The following is a 16,435-nucleotide window of genomic DNA, read 5'->3' as shown; positions in this document are numbered from 1 at the left end:
AGAGGCCAAATACTATTTCAAACCTAACAAGGGTGATGGTGAAGAATTGACAAAAATCTGCTGCTGCACATCATTTATGCATTATTGTTAGTGATCTTTCTTTGGCATCTCTTATATCTCTTCCTTTCTCCAACTGAGTTGATTTAAATCTTATTACCATATTCTTATCTGTTCCTTTTGTTTTTTGTTTTTGTTTTTGTTTTTCTACATGTGTTTATCACACACTTCCTCATAGACCATGTTACGAAGATGAAAGAAAATTTTTATTAGAAGGAACAGTTGCCCCAAACAAATGCATTTCAATAGTCTCATTGTTTACAAAAATAAATAAATAAGCAACCCACTATGATTTCTAATTTTCCAAAGAAAAGAGGAATTTATCCTACAGTTGGCAACATGGATTCTTGATTGATTACAGCTGGATATAAATGCTTTTACTATTTCCCCGAAAATGCAAAGATCACACAATAGCTGCATTAATTCCTCCAAATTTTGCACAATTTTTTGCCAAGTATTTTAATTCCACATGTATTTCAACCCCACAAGACAATTACTATTATGTCAAACAATTAATTTTCATTTTCATGTAGCCACTTACTTGCATTTTAAGAGACTTACTTTCTTTTTGCATTATTTTGTTCTCCTCTGGTATAATTTTCCTTCTGAAAATTTCCTGTGGTGTTACTCTTAAGATAATCAGTGGGTAATTAATTATCTCTGTTTTTTGCTTCAAAATTTCTTTATTTCCATTTTACGTTTTATTATGGTGAACTTTTAATAATGACAAACACAAGGGCTTAGAAATAATCACCCACCCAAATAGCCATCCCTCTCTCTAGTCTACTTCTTTATTCACACATCCATACTTGCAAATGTAGTGTGAAGGAAAACTCAGACATTTTATTGATGCATAGATTTGATAGTTTGCTATAATATCTATAAATAAGCTTCTTAATTTTCTGTTACATATCCACCCATCCAATCTACAAAATGGCTAAAAGTAACTGCTCAATATCATCTACCATCCATTCAATGTTGAAATTTTTCATTGTCTCCATGATGTCAACATTTTTTACAGCTTAGTATTTTAATACGGAGGAAACAGAGTCAAACACCCTGCAATTGCTTTATTTATTAAAACTCTTCTAATGATAAGTTCTGTTTTCTTGCAGATTGTCTGTTGAAAGAACTGTGCTCATTCTCTTCTTCCATACAACTGACTAGGTTTCACTGACTCCACCCTGTGGTACAGCCTAGCATACTCCTCTTTGTTCCCTGTATGGATTCTTGGTATGACCTTGCTGGTTCGGATTCAAGACAGATTTGAGAACTAACGCCTATTGGTAGTGTTATTTCTTCTCTCTAAAGCAGTTGTGCATTTTCTGTTTTTGTGAGCTGAAGCCATCCCCTCTCGTTAGTCTACTTCTTTTATTCACACATGCCACTAGTCTTTATATATTGATGATTCTTAGTTCATTTTGGTTTTGGAAAGCTTGTTCTCTAGTGGAGTCTACTGAGAACAATATTTCTTAGTTTTTGTATGCTGATAACAGTTTGTCCTTGACTTTAATTCTTGGAAGTCATTTTGGCTGCATGTAAAATCCTTGGATCCCTTCTTCTTTTCTTGAGTATCTGAAATATTTCTTTCCTTGTTCTTTGTTTCTTTTTGGCACAAAGCATCATGGTTAATACATATGATAAAAATCGTATTTCCTTTCCTTTCATAAGTGACCCATCAGTTCTTTGGCATATGAGACCATGACCCTTTTCTGTTACTTTTTTTTTTTTAATTAGTTTTCCTTAACTTTATTAGAAAGCATAAGCTAGGATGGCTCTCAGCACCCAGCACTAGTGCTCCATTTTTTGTTGGTTTTATGAAGTGTGTGCGCATATGTGTGTGTGTTTACTTCGCCTCATAGTTTCTGAGCTATCTTGCATTTTTTTTCTTCCACTTTTTTCTCCTGACTCTCCCACTTCCTATCATTTGTAATAGTTTCTGCATCTGTGGCACTACTGGAATTAATATGCACATAAGGCAGACTATTTCAGATCCATCCTAAATGTCAAGTATTATGTGATAATTTTAACTTTCCTTTTGTTTGGACACAAACAAATAAATAGTAGTTTTTTTTTTTTTTTTTTTTTTAAGTTCAGAACAAAAACAGGCAGAAACATACACTTAGTATTATGCAGAGTTATCTATCAGCTATCAGTGGGTAATCCTCCCTGAGAGTGACACATGCAAATGGAACTCAAACACTTGGTCACTGGGGACACCTGTGTCATAAACACATCATCAAAAAGGGCAGGTATAGCACCCAGGATGGGCAGAGACTGGAACGACCCAGTGTTTGAATCCCAGCTCTGTCACTTAGAATTCATAAGACTTAGGCAAAATTTTTAATCTCCCTTGGCCTCAATTTCTTCTTTTCCAAACAGAAAGTAATAGTAATTATCTACCTCTGAAAGAGTAGCTAGTTCATATCATTTATATGCAGCTCCAGGCACACAATAAATACCCAATTACTAAAACATCCCTCATGGTATCTTTGAGGGTTTTGAGAAAAATTCAAGTCATTGAGCTCAAAGTACATTTCCAAGTACATTTAGCAATTTGACTTTACTTTTGGAAATTAATAAAAATCAGATAAATCATAGTTTAAGTTTAAATTCTTTCTTGGTAGTTTTGATATTTATAATGTCAAAATTGTTTTTCCCTGTTCTTTTCCAAATTTTTCATTGTAGTAGTCTAGACTTTGGCAATTTACCAAGTATGTAGGTGGACTCTACAGTTTAAAATAATGAATTTTGGATCATGCTGAAACTATTAAACTTTAAAAAGTCATCAAAATGGCTCATCTGATAGTAATTTTTGTTTTACTTTTTATTTCTTTTAAAACAGAACTACAGAGTCTATTTGGATTTCTTAGATTGCTTCTGTTATTAAATATTTGAACAAGAAAAATATTTTCAAAAATTATGAAGAGACCAGAATTACCCAAATCGCCAACTGTATGAGGATATGAAATCAGTTCATTCTTCTAACAAACCCGTCTTTATTATTTTCTGTTTTTAAAAATATTTATTTATTTTTTACAGACTGCATTTTGATTCATTGTATGCAAATGGGGTACATAATTTTGTTTCTATGGTTGTGCACGATGTAGATTCATACCATTCCTGTAATCACACATGTATGGAGGGTAATGATGTCTGTCTCATAGAAGTGGTCACATCTATTATGTTCATATCATGTTCTCTTTGTTCCCAGGAACAAAATTCAAAAACTCTCAAAATTCTGTAGCACAAGTTCGTGCCTAATGTCTATTTTTGTTTATTTGGAAGGAATAGTGACATAGACCTTGTGGTCATTTGGATGATGTAGGAGTATTTCCTGCTTGGTTAAGTGGCACAGAGTAGCTTTAGCATATACCTGAGCAAGCAAGGACTACTATACATTCTGCTACATTTTTAATGCACTTCAACTAGACAAACAAGTTAGCTTTTTACCATGTCATGAATACAATGTCTTTGTCTCACTAACTAGATTATATGGCCCATTATCTATGTTGCCCAGATATCCTGAGGACTTTGACAAGAACAGGAAAAGAAGAGTTAAACAGCCTCTACTCCTATTATTTTAAATATATGCCATCTCTCTTTTTATGAATAAAATGAAGGAATTCCATTCATGAGAATCTGTATTACTACACAAAAATGTAGCAGTTTAGCATTAGGTGGTGTAATTTGAAGCATGGATAAACCCAGACATATAGATCATATTTTGAAAGCTAGTTTAATGACATATATAATAGTTGTGAAATTAGAATCAGTATCACACAATTAAGGATTCAGAACACAAACAAATCCTAGAAAAACCCTTCATAGTTGAAGGGGATGTGATTACTGACAATACAAAAAATTCTTACAATCTTTTTTTAAAGAGGTGAATATTGAACTGATCATTTCATATTTATTGAGGCAATATTGGAAAATGATTGCAACTCCAGTTCCAAGTTGGGTACATTCTTCTGGGACTTAGGACAGGATGTTTTCCCTTAACATTTTTCTTTCTTTCTTTTTTTTTTTTTTTTTTTCATTTTAACTAGAAAAGGAAAAACGAAAGCCAGACTCTTTTTTTAACCCTGTATGAGTAATAAACTTGTATCCAAGAATGTAGTTGTAAGAAAGTACTGTTATCTATTTAAAACTTACGGAAACACTTAATTTTTAAGGCAACATTAACTGAAGTTGAATTATGGAGCAATTCCTCCGGAAGTTCATGTCACAGGAATGTTATTGCCAAATAAATCCACTATGATCAGTTGAGTGACGGTGAATAGGAAAAGCACTTTAAATAATTGGACACTCAGGGGTACCCTTCCAAAGTCTGTGGTGACACGTTAGCTATGTCATTCCCATTAAAACCAGTGGGAGTTTTGAAGTTGAAATTCATCTTCACAGATTAAAGTCTTCCTTCTTAATGCACAACACTGTGGAAACCATCAAGAAAGCCAGGGTTAGAACATATCAAGTGTTCTTTGGAGAGTAATAGTACTAATTTTTCCCCTCAAATTTATCTTTATAAACCCTGTAGTTATAAATTTTGATGCATTCAACTGAAAACAGGAGAAGATATGGTGTTTACATTAGAATTTACACATTGAAAGCATGATTTCTGTACTTGGTGTGCTGTGTCAGAAAATAAGGATTGCCTTTAAAAATGTTTTCTTATATTCCACTCAAAAACAGATCCTTTTTAGATTTCCACTTCCTCTTCTGGTATTAAATCAATCCTTAAATTTCTACTTGAAGGACTGAGAAGGCTATTACGTATACTAGGTAGAATTGCTTCCATGATCTCTTTGGTTAAGATTGAAGAAAGAAAGAATATTTTTCAATATTGCACAGAATCAGACTGTGTAACTTTAAAATAGAAATATGCTTATTTTACTCATTATAAGGAAAAATGTAATGTTTTCAGAAAATTTTTTTAAATGAGGGCAAGAAATGTGATTTACTCTTTTCAGAAAAAAATGCAGTATTATTAGAGACTGCTAATAAAAGGTTTATATTCACTGCATGACATGATTCAGGTTGATACAAACAGTATTTCCATTTTCCCTTTTATTATTAAGTTCATAAATATTATAAAGAATAAGCAAGACTGGCTTCAAATCCCTTGTCCCTTAGCAACTCTATGCCCAAAGATTATTTATCTTTATATATATATATATATATATATATATATATATATATATTTTTTTTTTTTTTTTTTTTTTTTTTTTTGGTACTGAAATTGAACTCAGAGCTATATCCCCAGCCCTTTTTATTTCTTTTATTTTTAAATTTTAAGACAGGGTCTCACTAAATTTCTGAGGCTGGATTTGAACTTGCCATTCTCCTGCCTCACGAGCCACTGGGATTACAGTTACAAGCCACTGTGCCCATTATCTATCTTCTTTTATCTTACTGTCTTCATCTGTAAAAGTTCCCAAATAGATTATTGTGAGATTTAAGTGACTAAATGTTTGTTTAGGACCAGTTTTTTGTTTAATAGTGGTCTATATTCTAGACTGACATGCACATTCCACTCTGCTTCATCTAGATCAATTAATTGTACCTAGTAGTTTTCAATGGAAATAAATGAATGAGTAGATGAATTGAGAGAATGAGTGAATGATTATGGAATGGTGAATAAATTGGGCTCTGATTTGTCCTGTCTTTCTGAATCATTGCAATTACATAAATAGCAACAGTGGTGGTGGATCTACAGCATTGGTGTGGATAGGTTAAGGTGGATATGCGAGGGAAGTCATTGTTATTCTGCACTCTTAATATGAAGACATATTACTAGAAAAGAGTCAGAAAATTAATACAGGATGGAGTTACATTTTGAACACAGGTTTCAGGCATTAAGTTTAGTGTTCTTTTTATTATTATTCTTACACAGTCTTTGCATTAGTAACTAAATTTTAAAACAATTTTCTCTATCCCATTAAGTGTATTTGCCTGATCAGCTTTCTACATTTTTGTTTCTATAGACCTAGCATCTCCCTACCCAAAACATTGCTTTTCCTTTGAGTTACCAAAATGAAGTCTTCCTTTCTGCAGTTCATCTTTTATTTCTTAAGGTAATTTGCCCTGGCATTTCTTTGGGTGGCCCTTACAGATTCCAGAAGAAGAGATGAGAGTGAGCTTCATGAAGAGGCAACACAGGATGCAAATGTTAGCCAGATCCTCAAAATTCAGTGACTCTCTGGGGAGCTGACCCTGCATGTTAAGGACCACTGCTTTGATAATTTTAAGAGGTTCATTGTTTATTATAAATCGTCTCTCTCTCTGAGGTGACAGGGGTGGTATATATGATTATAAATTGCTTCCCAGTCTCCTGCCTCTGGCACTCACCCATGCTGCCAGAATGTGTGTCTATGTTGGGGGCCCAGGATTGGGAGGAAGTGAAAGAATGTTTAGACATGAAGGAGGAGGGGAAGAACTGGAGTTGGTTGATCTCCTTCAGTCTGAAATAATGCAAAGAATCAGAAAATTTTAGAAAGGTGAGAAAAAATAAACTTGAGGTATCTGACTATAGAACACTGATCTATTAGAACATTAAGAGATTATTTGGTTTAAACTACTCATTTTGCATAAAGAAGGCATATTCAGAGAGGATATGTCAATTTATCTGTTCAAAATTGAGACTTAGGTTTACATTCTGGGCTACAAGACTTGAAACACCATTCTGTTTTCAATTTTTTAAAATCTTATTCTCATTGGATAGTTTTAATGAAATTAATTTTGTGTGTGTGTTTGGTGCTGGGGATTGAACTCAAGGCCTTGTACGTATGAGACAAGCACTCTACCAACTGAGCTATATCCCCAGGCCCCCTGGAATTAATTTTAAAAGGAGAAATGGCTTTGCAAAATTAACTAAATATAGAGTTCATTTAACCATTGTAAAATGGAAAACTCCTTGAAATTCGTAAGGTTCTTTAATGGTTCATTTTGATTTATTTTCCAAGGGTTGTTCATTCATAGAGTATTTCATGTTGACAGATTCAACTTTTCAGAGAGTTTCTGTCTTTATTTTGTTGTGTAGTTTTCTATGTTTTGTTCAATTACATTCATTTTCCAATTAGAATTATGTGCTAAGCTTAGTCTTGATTTTTTAAAAAAATCACACACTATTGATACGCTTTGCCCTGTGATCACAAGGCTACCACACACATCCTTATTATTGTTTTTCCGTATTTCATTTCACTCCTTTTGAGGGTTGTAATAATAGAGTAACATACATTAATCTGATTTGATCTAAAATCAATCATTAAAGTAGTCGAATTATTTAGTCATGCACTTTTTTATTATTCCTCTAATTTTTATGACAAGTTCACATATACACAAGTGGAGAAAATACTCAATATCAAAATTATAAGCATTCTACTATTCTTATTTCATCTATCACAAGCATGTACTTTCATAATGAGAAATTTGGTTCCTAATGACATGAACACAGTTACTTACCCACCTTATTCAACTGTCTGTAAAAACAAGGACAATTAATGCAATTTTTGACTACTTTATGGCTCTTTTGTTCCTTTGGGCATTTCCCATTTGCGATAGACACTCAAAATATTATGTTCAAAATTACTGGAATTAGAGATTCTCTGGTATTTTATTAATAAAGTATTCAATTAAACCCTCTTTATTTCCAGTTTCTAAGGAGTTATTTAAAAAAAAATGTTTCTTAATTAAATAATACATTTGAATTCATAGCAAAAACTATAAGAAAATGTACACTCAGAAAGAATAAGCTTTCATATTTCCCATATACCCTAACTCCTAGTTCTGTTTATTCCCATCTTCATAAATATTTTCATTAATTCTTATTTCAAATTCAATGGTATAATTTTGGAAAAACATATGAAGTCTGTGTAGGTGTGTGTACAAATAATTATATTTACACTCCTTCACAAAAATTACATATGATAAGTATAATTCTGTGCCTTGCTTTTTCACTGAAGAATACATCTTGGAGAGCATTTTAAAGCAGCTTATAGATATATACCTTGTTCTATTTTATGGTTACTTAGTACATTCTGGAGTATGTTATATTTTATTCAGGCATTTAGTTCTCTATTGTTGAATATCTGGATTATCTCTGTCATTGGCAGTAATATATTTATTTCTTGTCAACCTATTCCTTATAATTTTAGGCAATATATACCTAAGATTTTAGAAAGGAGCCTGAATAGGGAAAATGAATATGCATTTTTGGATAGTTATTGTGAAATTCTCTTGCATTTAATCAATTTTGTGTATGAATTAGCATTATAAGACAGCCCCAGTTTCTTCACAGCCTCCCCCCAAATATATATAAATGTATATATATATATATATATAAATATATATATGTATATAATTATATTTTTCTATATTGGCCAACCTGATAGGTGAAAATACAATCTCAGAATACTTTTAGTAGCATGGAAAAAATTGGAACATCTCTGGTTGAGCAGAAAAGTAATCATTTCTCTTATAAACTTTTTTTACATACATGTGGAGCTATGGTTTGTTTCAAAGCTACATTTAGTAGCTTTGGTGTGCACATTGCAGAGGACACATGATGTGAGAGCCTAAGCAGACTCTTTTTAAAAATCCATCTCTATTGAGGTATAATTGACTCATATAGAGAAACTGCAGTGTGATAAGAGCTTTATCTACACTGCTCTTTTTAAACTTGTCTCCAGACAGTAAAGGAGGGTACAGATATGCTGTATCGTGGTTACTTAATAACATTCCGCTTTGAAAAGATCTAGAAATCCTGGTTTACATGTCTTACTTGTGATCTACTTTTCAGCACAAGAATAAGAAAAATTCCATGACTCTGGGCAGACCACTCTTTTCTACTCTAAACACCTCAGTCTTGTGCAACTTCATAACTTCTCCAGGGGTGAAATGATTTTTTTAAAAATCCTAGAGAATTTTTTCATATGTAGAATCAAAAAAGCTTTCCAACATTTTGGATACTCCTAAAAAAAGTTTGAAATTTATAAACACTTCTGGGAATATATACAATGAATGTCTTCAGAAAATACATTTCTCACTGTTTCTCATTTATATTCTGAAAACACAATGAAACAAGAACCAGACACCCTTTACATGTTTGTACTTTTGATTAAATTAGACACTTGTGGTAAATCAAAATGCACTTTCTAAGTGGAGGAATAGGAAGCCAAATTGCTATTTGGGCTGGAGATTTTCTAGGGAAAAAAATAAAGCACATTGTTTTGATTTGGTCAGTGCATCAGTAAGTTTAATTTTCCAATTGACTGGAGAGATGCTGTAATACCTTATACAAACATGATTTGTAACCTTCTAACCTCTTTTATTCTGTGCATACAAAATGAAACTATTTTTCATCTGTAACAAACTGCAGAAGCATAAGCATGGAAAAGTCATTCTTTGCTTTCCCTAAGTATACAAATAACTTAAACAATGCAAATGAGCAAAATAATGTCTCAGAAAAAAAGGCATTCATCAGTTTTCTGATGAAAAAATTAGAGTTAGAATTGAAACCATGAAATATCCCCATTAGGTAACCCTTTTTGAAGATGTACAGAATAAATTTCTGTGATTACAATTTTTTCCTACATGAAAAACATTTTTAAGGGATCACAAGCATTTATTTTTTGAGAGCTAAGAAATTTGAACTATTTCTTTTGAAAAATTGTCTCTTTGGACACTTTTATATTCTGTATGTTTTTCTATAGCAGTAAGTGCAATTAACATTTAGGTAACTTTAAGCATAAAAAATAAAAGGTTATGGTCCCTTGCAAATGTATCTTTTATGATATAAGTATGAGATGTCCCCCCTAAAGCTCATGTGTGAGACAATGCTAGAAAGCTCAGAGATGAAATGATTGGGTTATGAGAGCCTTAATCCAATCAATGAATTAATCCCCTGATTAAGATTAACTGGAGAAAAGATAGCCTCTTCAACAAATGGTGCTGGGAGAATTGGAAATCCATTTGCAACAGAATGAAACTAAACCCATATCTCTCACCATGCACGAAACTAAACTCAAAATGGATTAAGGACCTCAGAATCAGACCAGAGACCCTGCAGATTATAGAAGAAAAAATAGGTCCAGATCTTCAACATGTTGGCTTGGGACCAGACTTTCTCAACAGGACTCCCATAGCACAAGAAATAAAAGCAAGAATTAACAACTGGGATAGATTCAAACTAAAAAGTTTTCTCTCAGCAAAGGAAACTATCAGCAATGTGAAGAAAGAGCCTACAGAGTGGGAGAAAATCTTTGCCAATCATACTTCAGATAGAGCACTAATCTCCAGAATCTATAAAGAACTCAAAAAACTCTACACCAAGAATACAAATAATCCAATCGACAAATGGGCTAAGGAAATGAATAGACACTTCACAGAAGAAGATCTACAAGCAATCGACAAACATATGGAAAAATGTTCAACATCTCAGTAATAAGAGAAATGCAAATCAAAACCACCCTAAGATTCCATCTCACTCCAATTAGAATGGCGATTATCAAGAATACAAGCAACAGGTGTTGGCGAGGATGTGGGGAAAAAGGTACACTCATATATTGCTGGTGGGGCTGCAAATTAGTGCAGCCACTCTGGAAAGCAGTGTGGAGATTCCTTAGAAAACTTGGAATGGAACCACCATTTGACCCAGCTATTCCACTCCTTGGCCTATACCCAAAGGACTTCAAATCAGCATACTACAGAGATACAGCCACATCAGTGTTCATAGCGGCTCAATTCACAATAGCCAGATTGTGAAACCAACCTAGATGCCCTTCAATTGATGAATGGATAAAGAAACTGTGGTATATATATATATACACACACACACACACACACACACACAATGGAATATTATTCAGCCATGAAGAATGATAAAATGATGGCATTTGCAGGCAAATGGATGAAATTGGAGAATATCATGCTAAGTGAGATAAGCCAATCTCAAAAAACCAAAGGTTGAATGATATCGCTAATAAGTGGATGATGACACATAATGGGGGGAGGGAGGGGTTAGTGTTAGGGTTAGAGTTAGGGTTAGGGAGGGGGGCAAGAATGGAGGAAGGAAGGACTGTATAGAGGGAAAAGAGGGGTTGGAGGGGTGGGGGGAAGGGAAAAAATAACAGAATGAATCAAACAACATTACCCTATATAAATTTATGATTACACAAATGGTATGCCTTGACTCCATGTACAGAGAAACGACATGTATCCCATTTGTTTACAATAAAAAAAAGAATAAAAATAGCCTTTTCAAGATTTAAAAAAAAAAAAAAAAGATTAACTGAGTAGTAACCGAAGGCAGATAGGGTATGGCTGGAAGAGGTGGATTATTGGGAGTGTGCCTTTGGGGCATATATTTTGTATCTGGTGAGAGGAATCTCTCTCTGTGCTTCCTGGTAATGTCCTGAGCTACTTTTCTCTATCACCTTCTTCTGCCGTGATGTTCTGCCTCTACCTCAAGGAATGGAACTAGCCCTCTATGGATTGAGAACTCAAAACTGTGAACCCCCAAGTAAACTTCTCTTCCTCTAATTGTTCTTGTCAGGTATTTTAATCATAGCAGTAAAAAAACTGACTAAAATGGTATCTATAAGCTTTTAAGTATACTATGTTTAATTAGTGTGAGTCATTCACCAGGGAGAACCGAGAAAACTATCCACCTTCATGCAGCACAGAGGCAACCGACATAGTATAACCAGACAAGTCTTAACAAATTCCTCTCATCAAGCAAGACATGGCACTCGATAAGGTTTTATTTCAAATGTGTTCCTTTCGTTTAAGGCGTCAGTCTCTAAATCTGCTCTTTATCAAAATCACTGTTTTCTGAAGCTTTAAAACTCAACTTCCTAAAAGTCCACTCCAACCCTCCTCCATAAGATTTTCCTAGAGATGAATCCAAGAATCATTTTTAAATGCTTCTTTTTATATGTTATGAATTAATTATGAGGTGTCCCCCAAAAGCTCATGTGAGGGACAATGCAAGTATTTTCAAAGGTGAGTCTTTTGTGTCTGAGTTCAAACCCATACTGTGTAGTGGGACTCTTAGCAAGATACTTATCTTTACCAACTCACATTTTCTCATCTGTTAAATAGGAGTAATAAGGTTATCATAAAGATTATGTGTGAAAATATTATTTAAAAATAAATTTCTGTTCAACAATGAATATTTTCAGGAATAAATGGAAGGACTAGTGAGAAGAATCTTCTGACTTCCAGTTTTTTTTTTTTTCTTTCTCCAAAGCACATCTTAGAGGCTTCTTATTGGAATCATTTCTAATGTTGCAGTCAGCAGAGGACTAAACAAGAATAGAATACAGTACAGAGAGGTTTGGATAGTAAATGGTTCAGAACTAAGGGCATTTTGAGGGACAGTCTTTGACATATGATGGGGATTTGACGGATTGGGAGCCTGCTTGATAACTAATAAAAGAGTGGACGATTGTGAACCAAGGAATGGTACATGAGGATTGAGGCTATGTGATTGGACCTTGGTAATTTCATTCAATTCCCTATCTAATTTTTAAGTGGGATTTTTAAAAAATGCATTTGACCAATATTTTATTATGCTTATATTTATTCAACCATAAAAGTGAACAGAACTTGAGTGAATAATCACATAACTACTGCTACCTACATTCTACAATTGAAGTTTCGCTATATTTTCTTTATTACATATCCAATTGCTCATTTTCTGCATGGCAACTCCAAGAGGTAGAGTATTTAGCATTTTCACTGGTTCCTCAGCCTCCATTCATACCACCCAGCATGAAAAGTCAGGTTACCAGGTCACTTAGTTGGTTACATTATAGGAAAGGATCCCTGAGTTTAGGGAACTTGCATCTTTTATAATAGACAATAGGCATCTCGCCCTTTGCTCCAAAGAGAATCTGTCTGAAATGTAGTAATTTGGCATGTTGTTGAAGTATGGTTCTCATTTTATTTTTGCACTCCCTCTAAGTCTAATGTATAAAGACAATCATTTATTCAGTGGCAAAACTGTGTGATAGCTGATCAGGTACACCTCAGTTCTGGTTTGTCAGTTGCTTTTCTCAGTATGTTGTCGTCCTTTCAACAAGGAAGGATGATGCATAGGAGTTGAAGTCTTTCCACTCACCTCTGTTTAGGAGGAATGCCATATAGTTATCTCCCGAGTTGCACAAAACTATTTCTAATTATATTGCCCTTTTAATGTATTTTTAGTGTTTTTTAAATGTTATATACTGATTTTTTGAGTGCCTATAAATTTGTATGTTGAAGCCTTAACCTCAGAAATGATTGTATTTGGAGGTGTAGACTTTAAATTTAGAAAAGGTCATGATGGTGGGACTCTCATGATATATATGATCAGTGCTTTTATAAGAAAAAGAGAGAGAGAGAGAGAGAGAGAGAGAGAGAGAGAGAGAGAGAGAGAGAGAGAGAGAGAGATTGCTTACTACATCCCAACCTGCTGAAGAAAAATCTTCTGAGCATATAGCAAGAAGGTAACTGTCTACATGTTAGGAATAAGATCTCCTCAACAACTAAATCTGTTGGCACCTTGATGTTGGACTTCTCAATCACCAGAATTATCAGAAACAAATGACTGTTGTCAAAACCTCCCAGTGTATGGTATTTTGTTATGGTAACCTAAGCATAGTAAGCAGTTCAGTAGATAAGCTTAAAAATATGGGCATGGTAGGTTATGAGCTATGGAATTTAAAATCAAAACCACTTTCCCTACTTAGGTACCTCACAAGGCACAAAGCCTGCCTTCCTCGTTGAAGGGACATGGTGTATGAACTAGTTTGGTGAGACTACTTGGGCATCAAGAAATTCTAAGTAAACAATTTTTTGATGACATAAGAGTAAATGAATCAGAAACACATGGATTGAATTATCTCTGAAATACACTGGAACATAAGCATCAAGGGGTAAGGGTTGAATTTGGAAGTATGCCAAATTCTATTGGGTACTCCAAGCCTAAGAAAGTTTGAGAAGAAAAAGGGAATTTTATAACTCTAGGGGAGCAATCAAAGCCTTCTATGTCCTGGATCTTAAGGTGATAGAATTTTAAAAATTTGAAGCACCAGGCAAAATGCTCAGCATGGACTAGCAGAGACATCAATGATGGAGACTTCTAATTTTGTTCATGAGATATACGTTAACCTAAGTGTTATTGGCTAAAACAAAGAACAAAAAATCACAATTCAAGTTACACTGGCACAATAAAATTTCTTAGTCCTAGACTTATCAAATGCAAGGTAACATTAATCAGCATTTATTTATAATTATTTTTCAGAGTTTTTAAATTATTATTATTTTTATTTTTTACAAACTGCATTTTGATTCATTGTACACAAATGGGGTCCATCATTTCGTTTCTATGGTTGTGCATGATGTAGATTCATACCATTCATGTAATCATACTTGTACATAGGGTAATGATGTCTATCTCATTCTACTGTCTTTCATATCCCTACCCCCTCCTCCTTCTCATTTCCCTCTAAGTAATCTAAAGTTCCTCCATTCTTCTTTCACCCCCACCCACACCCCCATTATGTATCATCATCCACTTATTAGTGAAAACATTCGGCCTTTGGCTTTTTGGGATTGGCTTATTTCCCTTAGCATGATATTCTCCAATTCCATCCATTTATCAGCAAATATCATAATATTATTCTTCTTTATGACTGAATAATATTCCATTGTGTGTGTGTGTGTGTGTATGTGTGTGTGTGTGTATATATATATATATATATATATATATATATATATATATATATCACAGTTTCTTTAACCATTCATCTATTGAAGAGCATCTAGGTTGGTTACACAATGTAGCTATTGTGAATTGAGCTGCTATAAACATTGATGTAGCTGCATTCCTGTATATGCTAATTTTAAGTCCTTTGGGTATAAACCCAGGAGTGGGATAACTGGGTCAAAAGGTGGGTCCATTCCAAGTTTTCTGAGGAATCTCCATACTGCTTTTCAAAATGGCTACACCAATTTGCAACTCCACCCGGCAATGCAAAAGTGTGCCTTTTTCCCCACATCCACACCAACATTTATTATTGTTTGTGTTCTTGATAATAGTCATTCTAATTGTAGTTAAATGAAATCTTAGAGTTGTTTTAATTTCTATTATTACTAGAGATATTGAATATTTTTTCATATATTTATTAATCACCTGTATATCTTCTGTAAAGGATCTGTCCAGTTCCTTAGCCCATTTATTGGTTGAGTTCTTTGTATTTTTGGTGTAAATTTTTGTAAGTTCTTTATAAATTTTGGAGATTAGAGCTCTATCTGAAGTGCCTGTGGAAAAGATTTTCTCTCACTCTGTAGGCTCTCTTTTCACATTATTGATTGTTTCCTTTGCTGAGAAAAAAATTTTAGTTTGAATTCATCCATTTATTGATTCTTGCTTTGATTTCTTGTATTTTGGGAGTCTTTAAAGGAATTTATTTATAATTATAATGATTGCCTGTTCAGGCAACTTGCAAAATTTTGCTAGTAATTGCAAGAGGGAAGGGTTTTTACATCACTGTTACCTTTTCTCCAGGTTGCCATGTCTAGCCTGTGAGGTTATATCTCTGTGCTCCTGTAAATGGAGCTCTTCAGTCAAGACTTTTCTGTAATACTTAAAAGGATTTTCATGTAGCAGGCATTTTGTATTAACTAGGTACTTATTTGCATAATTATCACATGATTGAGGAAAAAGGCAACTTTTTCTCCCCTTAAACTCTCAACCTTGGTGACTATCTCCAAGATGGCACTTGGTCCTTTGCTAGTCAGGGAGGGAGCAACTTCACAAGGGTCTTATTTATTTAAGTGTTTAGTCCAGTTATTTCAGCTGACACACAGTAATTAGTATAAACACTCTACAACATCAATTCAAGTATTTATACCATAATTGCACATTTTAATTTTAGTCATTAAACATATTTAGTGTGCATTAATTTTAAAGCTGAGTAATTAGTTTAATTGTAGCATGAATATAATCAACTTCAATGCACTACATTCTGTTTTAACATATGCCACAGTCTGTGAATAGCTGTGCTCAAATATTTTGAACCCCTTGTGCTTTTGTTTGATGAGCCTCCATTTTCAAATTCAAACTTGGTGGAGGAGTGCCTTCTGAAAGCCCTTTTTCTCTATCTTAAGAATGTTGCTGGGAGATATTTATTTAGAGTCTAGTAGGTATGGCGAACTGTGCCAGATCATAAAGGCATATTCACGGGACCCACTCATTGATCTTAAAAACCTTAATTTAGTATTGAGGAGGAAATAAGAAAATATACTGTGAATAAATATCTGTAAAATCATGTCCTAATTTTGAAAACTGTACCACAATCATGTAACTAAATGTCTTTGTCCTGAGGAAATG

At 33.8% G+C, this 16,435-nt stretch overlaps 1 protein-coding gene across 3 annotated transcripts in view; it reads left to right on the top strand.

Annotated features, from left to right (window-relative positions):
• AGMO (alkylglycerol monooxygenase) overlaps positions 1–16,435 on the top strand; it is a 196,009-nt gene that overhangs the window by 38,292 nt on the left and 141,282 nt on the right. The window lies entirely within an intron of this gene.

Source organism: Sciurus vulgaris (genome assembly GCF_902686455.1).
Source record: "Sciurus vulgaris genome assembly, chromosome: 8".
NCBI classification, from domain to species: domain Eukaryota; kingdom Metazoa; phylum Chordata; class Mammalia; order Rodentia; family Sciuridae; genus Sciurus; species Sciurus vulgaris.
This window is presented reverse-complemented; position numbering and strand designations above follow the sequence as displayed.